This window comes from Chiloscyllium plagiosum, unplaced genomic scaffold, assembly GCF_037043375.1.
Source record: "Chiloscyllium plagiosum isolate Xiang-an unplaced genomic scaffold, Cpla_swu_hap1 HiC_scaffold_1, whole genome shotgun sequence".
NCBI lineage: Eukaryota > Metazoa > Chordata > Chondrichthyes > Orectolobiformes > Hemiscylliidae > Chiloscyllium > Chiloscyllium plagiosum.
The window spans coordinates 165,078,877-165,088,724 of record NW_028270139.1 but is presented as its reverse complement, the minus strand read 5'-3'; positions in this window follow the sequence as shown (position 1 = coordinate 165,088,724).

Genomic DNA, 9,848 nt, shown 5'->3' with positions numbered 1-9,848 from the left:
ACAAGAGGACAGACCAGTAGGGCACCTTTATCTTTACTATGTTAAGTAAGATCTCAAGCAAAAATAGAAGTTGCTGGAAAAGCTCAGCTGGTCAGAAGTAAAATCATAGGAATACAAAGGAAAACATTTTTTTTAAGGGGAAATCTCAATTTCCAACATACTAAGCCTTTTTCAGACAGACAGCCTCACAAACACACTCCTTCTCTCACGCACTCCATCTCACAAACATCATAAGACAATTTTAAAAATTTATTTAGGGGATGAGGACAATTCTGACTAGGCCTCTACTTTAGTTGAGTCTTGTATATGGGATTTTATCAAATGCGTTGTGGAAATCCATATACACACATACACATTCCCCTGTCCGCTACCTTAGTCACCTCTTCAAAAAATTCAGAGTTTCGTCAGGCATCACCTACCTGTTATGAAACCATTCTGGTTTTCCCTGATCAGCTGGAAATTTTCAAGTTGTTCCGTTACCACATCCTTGATGATAGACTCCGACAACTAAAGCAGGCAGCATAGTGGTTCAGTGGTCAGCGCTGCTGCCTCCCAGCCTCAGGTGACTGTCCATGTGGAGTTTTCACGTTCTTCCTGTGACTATGTGAATTTCTCTGGGTGCTCCACATTCCTCCCACAATCCACAGGTGTGCAGGCCAGGTGAATTGGCTGTGCTAAATTATTGTTCAGGGATGTGTAGGTTGAGTGCATTAGTCAGGGGTAAATGTAGAGTAATAGGGAATGGGTCTGGGTGGGATATTCTTTGGAGGGTTGGTGTGGACGTTTGGGTCGAAGGGCCTGTTCCTACACTGTAGGGATTCTATAAAAAAAATTTCCCCACCACTAACTAGTTAACTAGTCTGTAATTTCTTGGTTTTCCTCTTTCATGACATTTTAAAAAGTGGAGTGATATGCAACTTTCCAATCCAGAGGGATGACTCCTGTACCTAAGGAATTCTGAAAGTTCAGGCATCTATGATGTAGGAGAAAGTGAGGACTGCAGATGCTGGAGATAACAGGCGAGAGTGTGGCGCGAAAAAAAGCACAGCTGGTCAGGCAGCATCCGAGGAGCAGGAGAATCGACATTTCAGGCATAAGCTCTTCATCATGGAAACAGACCCTTCGGTCCAACTCACCCATGCTGACCAGATATCCTAAACCAATCTAGTCCCATTTGCCACCCCTTGGTCCATATCCCTCTAAGTCCTTCTTATTCATTATACCCATCCAGATGAAGAGCTTATGCCCAAAACATCGACTCCCCTGCACCTTGGATGCTGCCTGACCTGCTGTACTTATCCAACGTCACACTTTTTGACTCTGTCTACAATGTCAGGTTGGCTACAATGGAAGATTTGAGCTGTGTAGACAGGTTGAATGGGTTGTGATTATTTTCCCTGGAGTTTCGAAGGGTTACTTTAGACAGATTAATAAAATCATGAGGGGAATGGATAGGGTGAATAACCAAGGGTGGGGGAGTCCAAAACTAGAGGGCATTGGTTTAAGGTGAGAGGGAAAAGATTTAAAAGGGACCTGAGGAGTGAGGTTTTCACGCAGAGGGTGGTGTGTGTATGAAATGAGCTGCCAGAGGAAGCAATGTAGGCGAGTACAATTACAGCATTTAAAAGGCATCTGGATGAGTATGTGAACAGAAAGGGTTTAGCGGGATATGGGCCAAATGCTGGCAAATGGAACTAGATCGGTTTAGGATATCTGGTTGGTATGGACAAGTTGGACCAAAGAGTCTGTTTCCGTGCTGTACATCTGCATGACTATGTCCTCCCCTACTTCCTTTAACAGCCTCGGTTGGAAACTATCAGGTTCTGGTGATTTGTCACTCTTTAATTCCAATAATTTCCTCGTTAGCAATGTTTTACTTATGTTAATTTTATTCAGTCTTTGTTCCTGTTTCACTATTAATTTCCTCAAGGCAGCCGGCAAGCCTTCCTCCTTTTCTAGCATAAATACTGAGACATGGTAATTATTCATCACGTCTGCCATTTGCCCAGAGTCATTGACAATATCCCCACTTCCAGTCTTTAGTGGGTCAGCATTGTACCTGACCACCCACTTTTCCCTGAGGTAATTATAACATTTCTTATTGATTTTGATGTTGCCTGCAAGTTTCATTTTGTAAGCCCGTTTTGTAGCTCTTTTAAGCTGCTTTGTGCCCCTTGGTAGCGTTTGTATCTTTGCCATTCAGCAGGATCTGTGCTTTTATTTGCATTTTTCATTGTACCTTATCTCTTCAGTCATCCACAGCTTGTTTTTTTTTCTGGCAAGTGCAGCTTTTCTAACTCAGGAGGTGTATAAACTGATTTTGTATTGTATTTGATATTTCATTAAATATCTTTCATTTCTCTTCAGTCGTTTTACCCATTAACAGATTTTCTGAGTTTACACTGGACAGTCCATCTCATTAACTTCATAGGGTCATAGAGTCCTTCAGAACACTGACAGGCCTTTCAGCTCAAACTGGTCCATGCTGATCAAGATGTCCATCAACGCTAACCCCATTTCCCTGCACTTGGCCCATATCCTCCTAAACCTTTCCTATCCATGTATTTGTACAAATGCCTTTTAAATGTTAATGTACCCGCCTCAACCCTTCCACTGGCAGCTCAATCCATAAGCGTACCACCCTTTGTGTAAAAAGTGTCACCCTCAGGTTTCTTTTTATTCTTCCCCCTCTAATCTTAAACTGATGCCCTCTACTCCTCGATTCCCCAAACCTGGGAAAAAGACTCAGTGCATTCACCCAATCCATGCCTCCCATGATCTTATACGCCTCTATAAGACTCCCCGCTCAGTCTCCTATGTTCTAAACAAAAGTCCTAGCTTGTCCAACCTCTCCCTATCGGTCAGACCCTTGAGTGCTGGCAACATCCTTGTAAATTTCTTCTGCACTCTTTCCAGTTTAATAACATCCTTCCCAAAACAAGATGACCAAAACTGAACACAACACTCCAAGTGTGGCCTCACCAAAGTCCTGTACAACTGCAACATCACTTCCCAGTTTCTATACTCAATGCCCTGATTGATGAAGGCCAGTGTATCAAAAGCCTTCTTCACTGCCCTGTCTACCTGTGACTCCACTTTCAGAGAACCGTGCACCTGAATTCCAAGGTACCTGTGTTCCACTACACTTCTTAAGGCCCTACCATTTACCATGAAACTCCTACCTTGATTTGACTTTCCAAAATGCAAGACCTCACACTCACCTATATTAAACTCCATTTGCCATTTCTCGGCCCACTTCCCCAGCTGATCCAGGTGCTGCTGCAATTTCTGAGAACCTTCCTCACTGTCCACGATACTGCCTATTTTAGTGACATCTGCAAACTTACTAATCATGCCTTAAATATTTTCACCCAAACCATTGATGTAGATAATAAACAGCAATGGGCCCAGCACCGACCTCTGAGGTACTCCACTAGTCACAGGCCTTCAGTCCGACAAGCATCTTTCCTTATTACCCTCTGCTTCCTACCATCAAGCCAATTGTGTATCCAATTCGCCAACTCCCCCTTGATTCCATGTGATCTAACCTTCCAGAGCAGCCTACCATGTGGAACCGTATCAAAGGCCTTACTGAAATCCATATAGACGACACCCACTTCCCTGCCTTATTCTGCTTTAAATCCTAAACATTAGTAGCTCATTCATACCTTTTGTTTTCAAACAGTACATTGAACTCAATCATGTTATGATCACTATTTGATAAATGTTCATATACAATTAGATAATTGATTAAATTTGGCTCATTACTCATACCTAAATCCAATGTTGTTTGTCTTCTGGTTGCATCCAGGACATATTGCTCTAGGAACTATCCCAGACACACTCCAGAAAGTCACTGCCTTTCTGATAGGTGCTTGTCTGTCTTTTCCAATCTCTGTTAAAATCCCATTAATAGTATTCTGACTTCAATAGTATTGTGACACAACCTACCCAATTTCTGCATTTATACAATCTAGCTCTTCAGAGCTGGTACCAGGGGTCTGTACACAACACTTATTACAGTTTTAGATCCTTTACTGTTCCTCAGTTCAACCCATTTGGTCTCCAACTAATGCTTTCCCCCCATTATATCCTCCCTTTTTGTAATTTTGTTTCCAAACAGTAAGCCTATTTCATCTCTGCTGCCATTTTCCCTCTGTCCTGTAAACCTTACAACCAGGTATATTTAGTTCTAACCATCCTGTCTCTGGAACGGCTACTATAAGCATTGTCTCCGATTTGAATTTAATTTATTCCTTAGAATCAGTGCATTCATATACAGAATTCTTATTTGGGCCACAGACTGTAACCTGTTTAGTTCGCAAGTTTGCTCGCTGACCTGGATGGTTTGTTTTCAGACGTTTCATCACCACACTAGGTAACATAATCAGTGAGCCTCCGGTGAAGCACTGGTGTTATGCCCCACTTTCTGTTTGTGCGTCTTGGTCTCTTATGGTGGGTGATATAATTTCTCGTTCTTTTTCTCAGCAGATGGTAGATGGGGTCCAAATTGATGTGGTTGTTGGAGTTCTGGTTAGAATCAACTCGGTAAAAACAATGACTGCAGATGCTGGAAACCAGATTCTGGATTAGAGTGGTGCTGGAAAAGCACAGCAGTTCAGGCAGCATCTAAGGAGCAGCAAAATCAACGTTTCGGGCAAAAGCCCTTCATCAGGAATAAAGGCAGAGAGCCTGAAATGTGGAGATATAAGCTAGAGGAGGGTAGGGTGGGGAGAAAGTAGCATAGAGTACAATAGGTGAGTGGGGGAGGGGATGAAGGTGATAGGGTCGGGGGCGGGGGGAGAGTGGAGTGGATAGGTGGAAAAGAAGATAGGCAGGTAGGACAAGTCATGGGCACAGTGCTGAGCTGAAGTTTGGAACTAAGGTGAGGTGGGGGAAGGGGAAATGAGGAAACTGTTGAAGTCCACATTGATGCCCTGGGGTTGAAGTATTCCGAGGCAGAAGATGAGGCGTTCTTCCTCCAGGCATTCCTTGCGTAGGGGCCATACTAATCTTCTCTGTATCGTTTTCCTTGCGCAGGGGCCATGCTAATCTTCTCTGGTTAGAATGCCAGGCCTCTAGGGATTCCTGTGCGTGTCTGTTTAACTTGTCCTACGATGGATGTGTTTTCCCAAAGTGATAATGGGTCATGTCTTTTGGTGGCTAGCTGGTGTTCATGTATCCTGGTGGCTAGTTTTCTACCTATTTGCCCAATGTAGTGTCTTTTACAGTCCTCGCATGGCATTTTGTAAATTACATTAGTTTTGCTGGCTGGTCCTTTGGATTCATTAGCTGCTGTTTAAGTGTGTTGGTTGGTTTATGGGCTACCATGATGCCAAGGGGTCTGAGTAGTCTGGAAGTAATTTCAGTGATGTCTGATGTAAGGTAATGTGGCTAGAGTTTCTGGGCACATTGTATCTGCTTGCTTGGGTTTGTTGTTGAGAAATCAGCATACTTTTGTTTATTGGGTTCCCGGTCTTCCTGAATACGCTGTATAGCCATTTTTCTTTGGCTGTTTGTAGTTCCTGGGTGCTGCAGTGTATTGTGGTTCATTGAAATAATGTCCTGATGAAGCTGTTTGTGGTAGTGTTTTTTACAGTCACATTGGACAAACAGGCAGCCACCAGGATACATAAACACCAACTAGCCACCAAAAGACATGACCCACTATCACTGGTATCCTTACATACAGATGAGGAAGGACATCACTTTGACTGGGACAACACATCCACCGTACAGCAGGCTAAACAGAGACACACATGGGAATCCCTACAGGCCTGGAAGTCTAACCAGAACTCCATCAATAATCACACTGATTTGGACCCCATTTACCAACCTCTGAGAAAAAGAACTGGAAACGCTATCACCACCTTAAGAAACCAAGACACAAACACATAACACCAGCAGTTCACTGGAGGCTCACTGATGATGTTACCTAATATGGTGATGAAACGTCAGAAAACTAACCTTCCAGCTCAGCAAGCAAACTTACAACCTGAACCTCAACCTGAGTTACAAATCTCAAAAATTACAAACTGTAAACCTGTCCTCAGCACTGATGCTTTAGTCACCTGCTTATTGTTACTCTCTTCCAGTTTAATCAATGCATCACCTGCTGTACCTGAAATAGAATTCCTGTTCCTTTGTCATGTTACTTGATTTTGAAACTGTATTGACTTCCTCCAAACCCAGCCCCACATTTAAAGACCTTGTGACCATCTTATTTAGTCTTTCCTTAAGGACATTGGTTCAGGTGGAGTCTGTCCCAACAGTTTCCTTCCTGTCACAACATTGATGCCAATGTCCTTCAAAGTGGAACCCTTCTTTCCCATACTGCTCCTTCAGCCACATATTTACTTCCCTAATTTTCTTACCTCTATGCCACTTCACACATTATAGCTAATAATGCAGAGATTATACCATAGAGGTCTTGTACTTTAATTTTGGTCCTAATTCCTGCTATCTCCCAAACATGACTTCTTGCCTACTCTTGTTGATGTCGTTGGTCCCAACATGAACAACAACAGCTACATCCTTGCCCTCCCACTCTCATAACCTCTCAACCTGATTGGAGATGTCCCTTGCCTTGGCACCATTCAGCGCACTCAATCCAAATTTACCTGGACAACTTCACCAACACATTCCACCCTGACCTTAAATTTACCTGGACCATCTCTGACACCTCCCTCCCCTTTCTGGACCTCTCCATCTCCATTAATGACGACCGACTTGACACTGACATTTTTTTACAAACCCGACTCCCACAGCTACCTGGATTACACCTCTTCCCACCCTACCTCTTGCAAAAATGCCATCCCGTATTCCCAATTCCTCCGCCTCTGCCATATCTGCTCCCAGGAGGACCAGTTCCATCACAGAACACACGAGATGGCCTCCTTCTTTAGAGACCGCAATTTCCCTTCCCACTTGGTTAAAGATGCCCTCCAACACATCTCATCCACATCCTGCACCTCTGCCCTCAGACCCCACCCCTCCAACCGTAGCAAGGACAGAACGCCCCTGGTGCTCATCTTCCACCCTTCCAACCTTCGCATAAACCAAATCATCCGCCGACATTTCTGCCACCCCCAAAAAGACCCCACCACCAGGGATATATTTCCCTCCCCACCCCTTTCCGCCTTCCGCAAAGACCGTTCCCTCCGTGACTACCTGGTCAGGTCCACGCCCCCCAACAATCCACCCTCCCACCTTCCCCTGCCACCGCAGGAACTGTAAAACCTGCACCCACACCTCTATCCAAGGCCCTAAATAAGCCTTCCACATCCATCAAAGTTTTACCTGCACATCCACTAATATCATTAATTGTATCCATTGCTCCCAATGCGGTCTCCTCTACATTGGGGAGACTGGATGCCTCCTAGCAAAGCGCTTTAGGGAACATCTCCGGGACACCCGCACCAATCAACCACACCGCCCCGTGGCTCAACATTTCAACTCCCCCTCCCACTCTGCCGAGGACATCGAGGTCCTGAGCCTCCTTCACTGCCGCTCCCTCACCACCAGTCACCTGGAGGAAGAACGCCTCATCTTCCGCCTCGGAACATTTCAACCCCAGGGCATCAATGTGGACTTCCAATAGTTTCCTCATTTCCCCTTCCCCCACCTCACCCTAGTTCTAAACTTCCAGCTCAGCACTGTCCCCATGACTTGTCCAGACTTATCCTACCTGCCTATCTCCTTTTCCACCTATCCACTCCACCCTCTCCTCCCTGACCTATCACCTTCATCCCCTCCCCCACTCACCTATTGTACTCCATGCTACTTTCGCCCCACCCCCATCCTCCTCTACCTTATCTCTCCACACTTCAGGCTCTCTGCCTTTATTCCTGATGAAGAGCTTTTGCCCGAAACGTCGATTTCGCTGCTCCTTAGATGCTGCCTGAACTGCTGTGCTCTTCCAGCACCACTAATCCAGAATCTGGTTTCCAGCATCTGTAGTCATTGTTTTTAACCTACTTACAAAGGGTTCTATCTGTACCCCTAATTATAGATCCTCCTACCACTACTTTTCTCTTTACCCAACCCCCCACCCCCACAATCTTGTATGGCATTCTGTACCATTCGCAGTGGCCAGTTTGCCCACCCTCCCTAGAGTCCTTTCCCTCATCCACTGGGAGCAAGCACCTCATAACTACTGGACAAAGTTCAAGAGGTGAAGTTCCTCCAATGCTAAATTCAGGATCCCTCTACCTGTATCGTTGGTAGTCACACTCTCCTGTCCATGACCACTGGTCAAATTTCAAGTACTTAACTTACAGGGTGAGACTGTCTCCTGTAATACAGCATTCAGGTAACTCTTCCCTTTCTTGATGTGTCCATGTTCGAAGTTCAGATTCTAGCTGATCAACTCTGAACTCTCAGCAACACAATTTAAACTCAGAATACAGTGTAATGCTAAGTACAAACTAAATTAAGTCTGACTAAAGATCTAGACTTCTCCTTGCAACAAACACACACATTCAAGCTGCTGCAGTCCAACAATAACATGGATAACTCTGAGCTGGAGTTGCCACATGTGGTGATCAGTATGAACCACAATGGAATCCACCAACTCCTACATCACACAGACAAAACACATTACCTGACCCTGCACCTCACATTTAATTAGATTTTAGTTATTTTAAAAACCCTACTGGTCTTTAGTATTTTTAAACTATATTTCTGTCCAGCATCTCCCACATACTGCAGCAGCAGCACATTGCCTCACATGCCACATCTATATTAATTTATATATTAATCACTAACACTGATTTTAGTAACTTTACCCTGTATTGTCAATATTTTTACACCAGATCAATTTTATATCTGAAGCTTTAATATAAAAAATGAAACGAGATCCAAACACAAACTGAAAACCTTAATTTTACCTTAAAGATTAAAATATTTACTAGGATGACGAGTGAATGGATCACTGGCTCATTGTAGTTTCTCTGTAGCTAGACTGCATTTAGATGTAATATGCAGTAACTCGTATTTAAAAATGGATTAATGGGATGTGGGTACTGCTGGTTGGGTCAGCATAGGTTGACCCTCCCTAGCTGCCCTTGGGGCAGCATGATGGCTCAGTGGTTAGCACTGCTGCTTCACAGCCAGGGACCGGGATTCGATTCCTGCCTCGGGCGACTGCCTGCCTGGAGTTTGCACGTTCTCTCAGTGTCTGCATGGGTTTTGGCTTCCTCCCACAATCCAAAGACGTGCAGGTCAGGTGAATTGGCCATGATAAATTGCCCATAGGGTTAGGTGCACGAGTTGGGGTAAATGTAGGGGACTGGGTCTGGGTGGATTACTCTTCGGAGGGTTGGCTTGGACTTGTTGGGCCGAAGGGTCTGTTTCCATACTGTAGGGAATCTAATCTAATCTAATCAAAAGGTAGTAGTGAGCTGCCTTCTTGAACTGCTGCAGTCCATATGGCATAGGTAGATCCACAACCCTGGATGAATATTTTTTTAAAAATCCATTGCTTAGGCTGACGCCAGGTGGTCTTACTGGTTATATTCCTTTTTTAAGACTTTATAGTGATTTGGTACAACTGAGAGGCTTGCTAGGGTATTTCAGAGGGGAGTTAACAGTCAAGCATATTGCTATGGGTCTAAAGTCACATTTAAAGATGGAAGATTTTCTTCCCTAATGGGTATTAATGAATGAAATGTGTTTTTACAACAATGATTACATGGTCATCATTATGCTAAGTTTTAAATCCAAATTTTTATTGAATTCAAAATTTCACCATCTGTCATTGTAGGATTTGAACCGAGGTCTTGGAATCTGGATTAGGGTCTATAACATTTAAACCAGGTTACTGTTCACGTGAAAACCTTTCAATCATA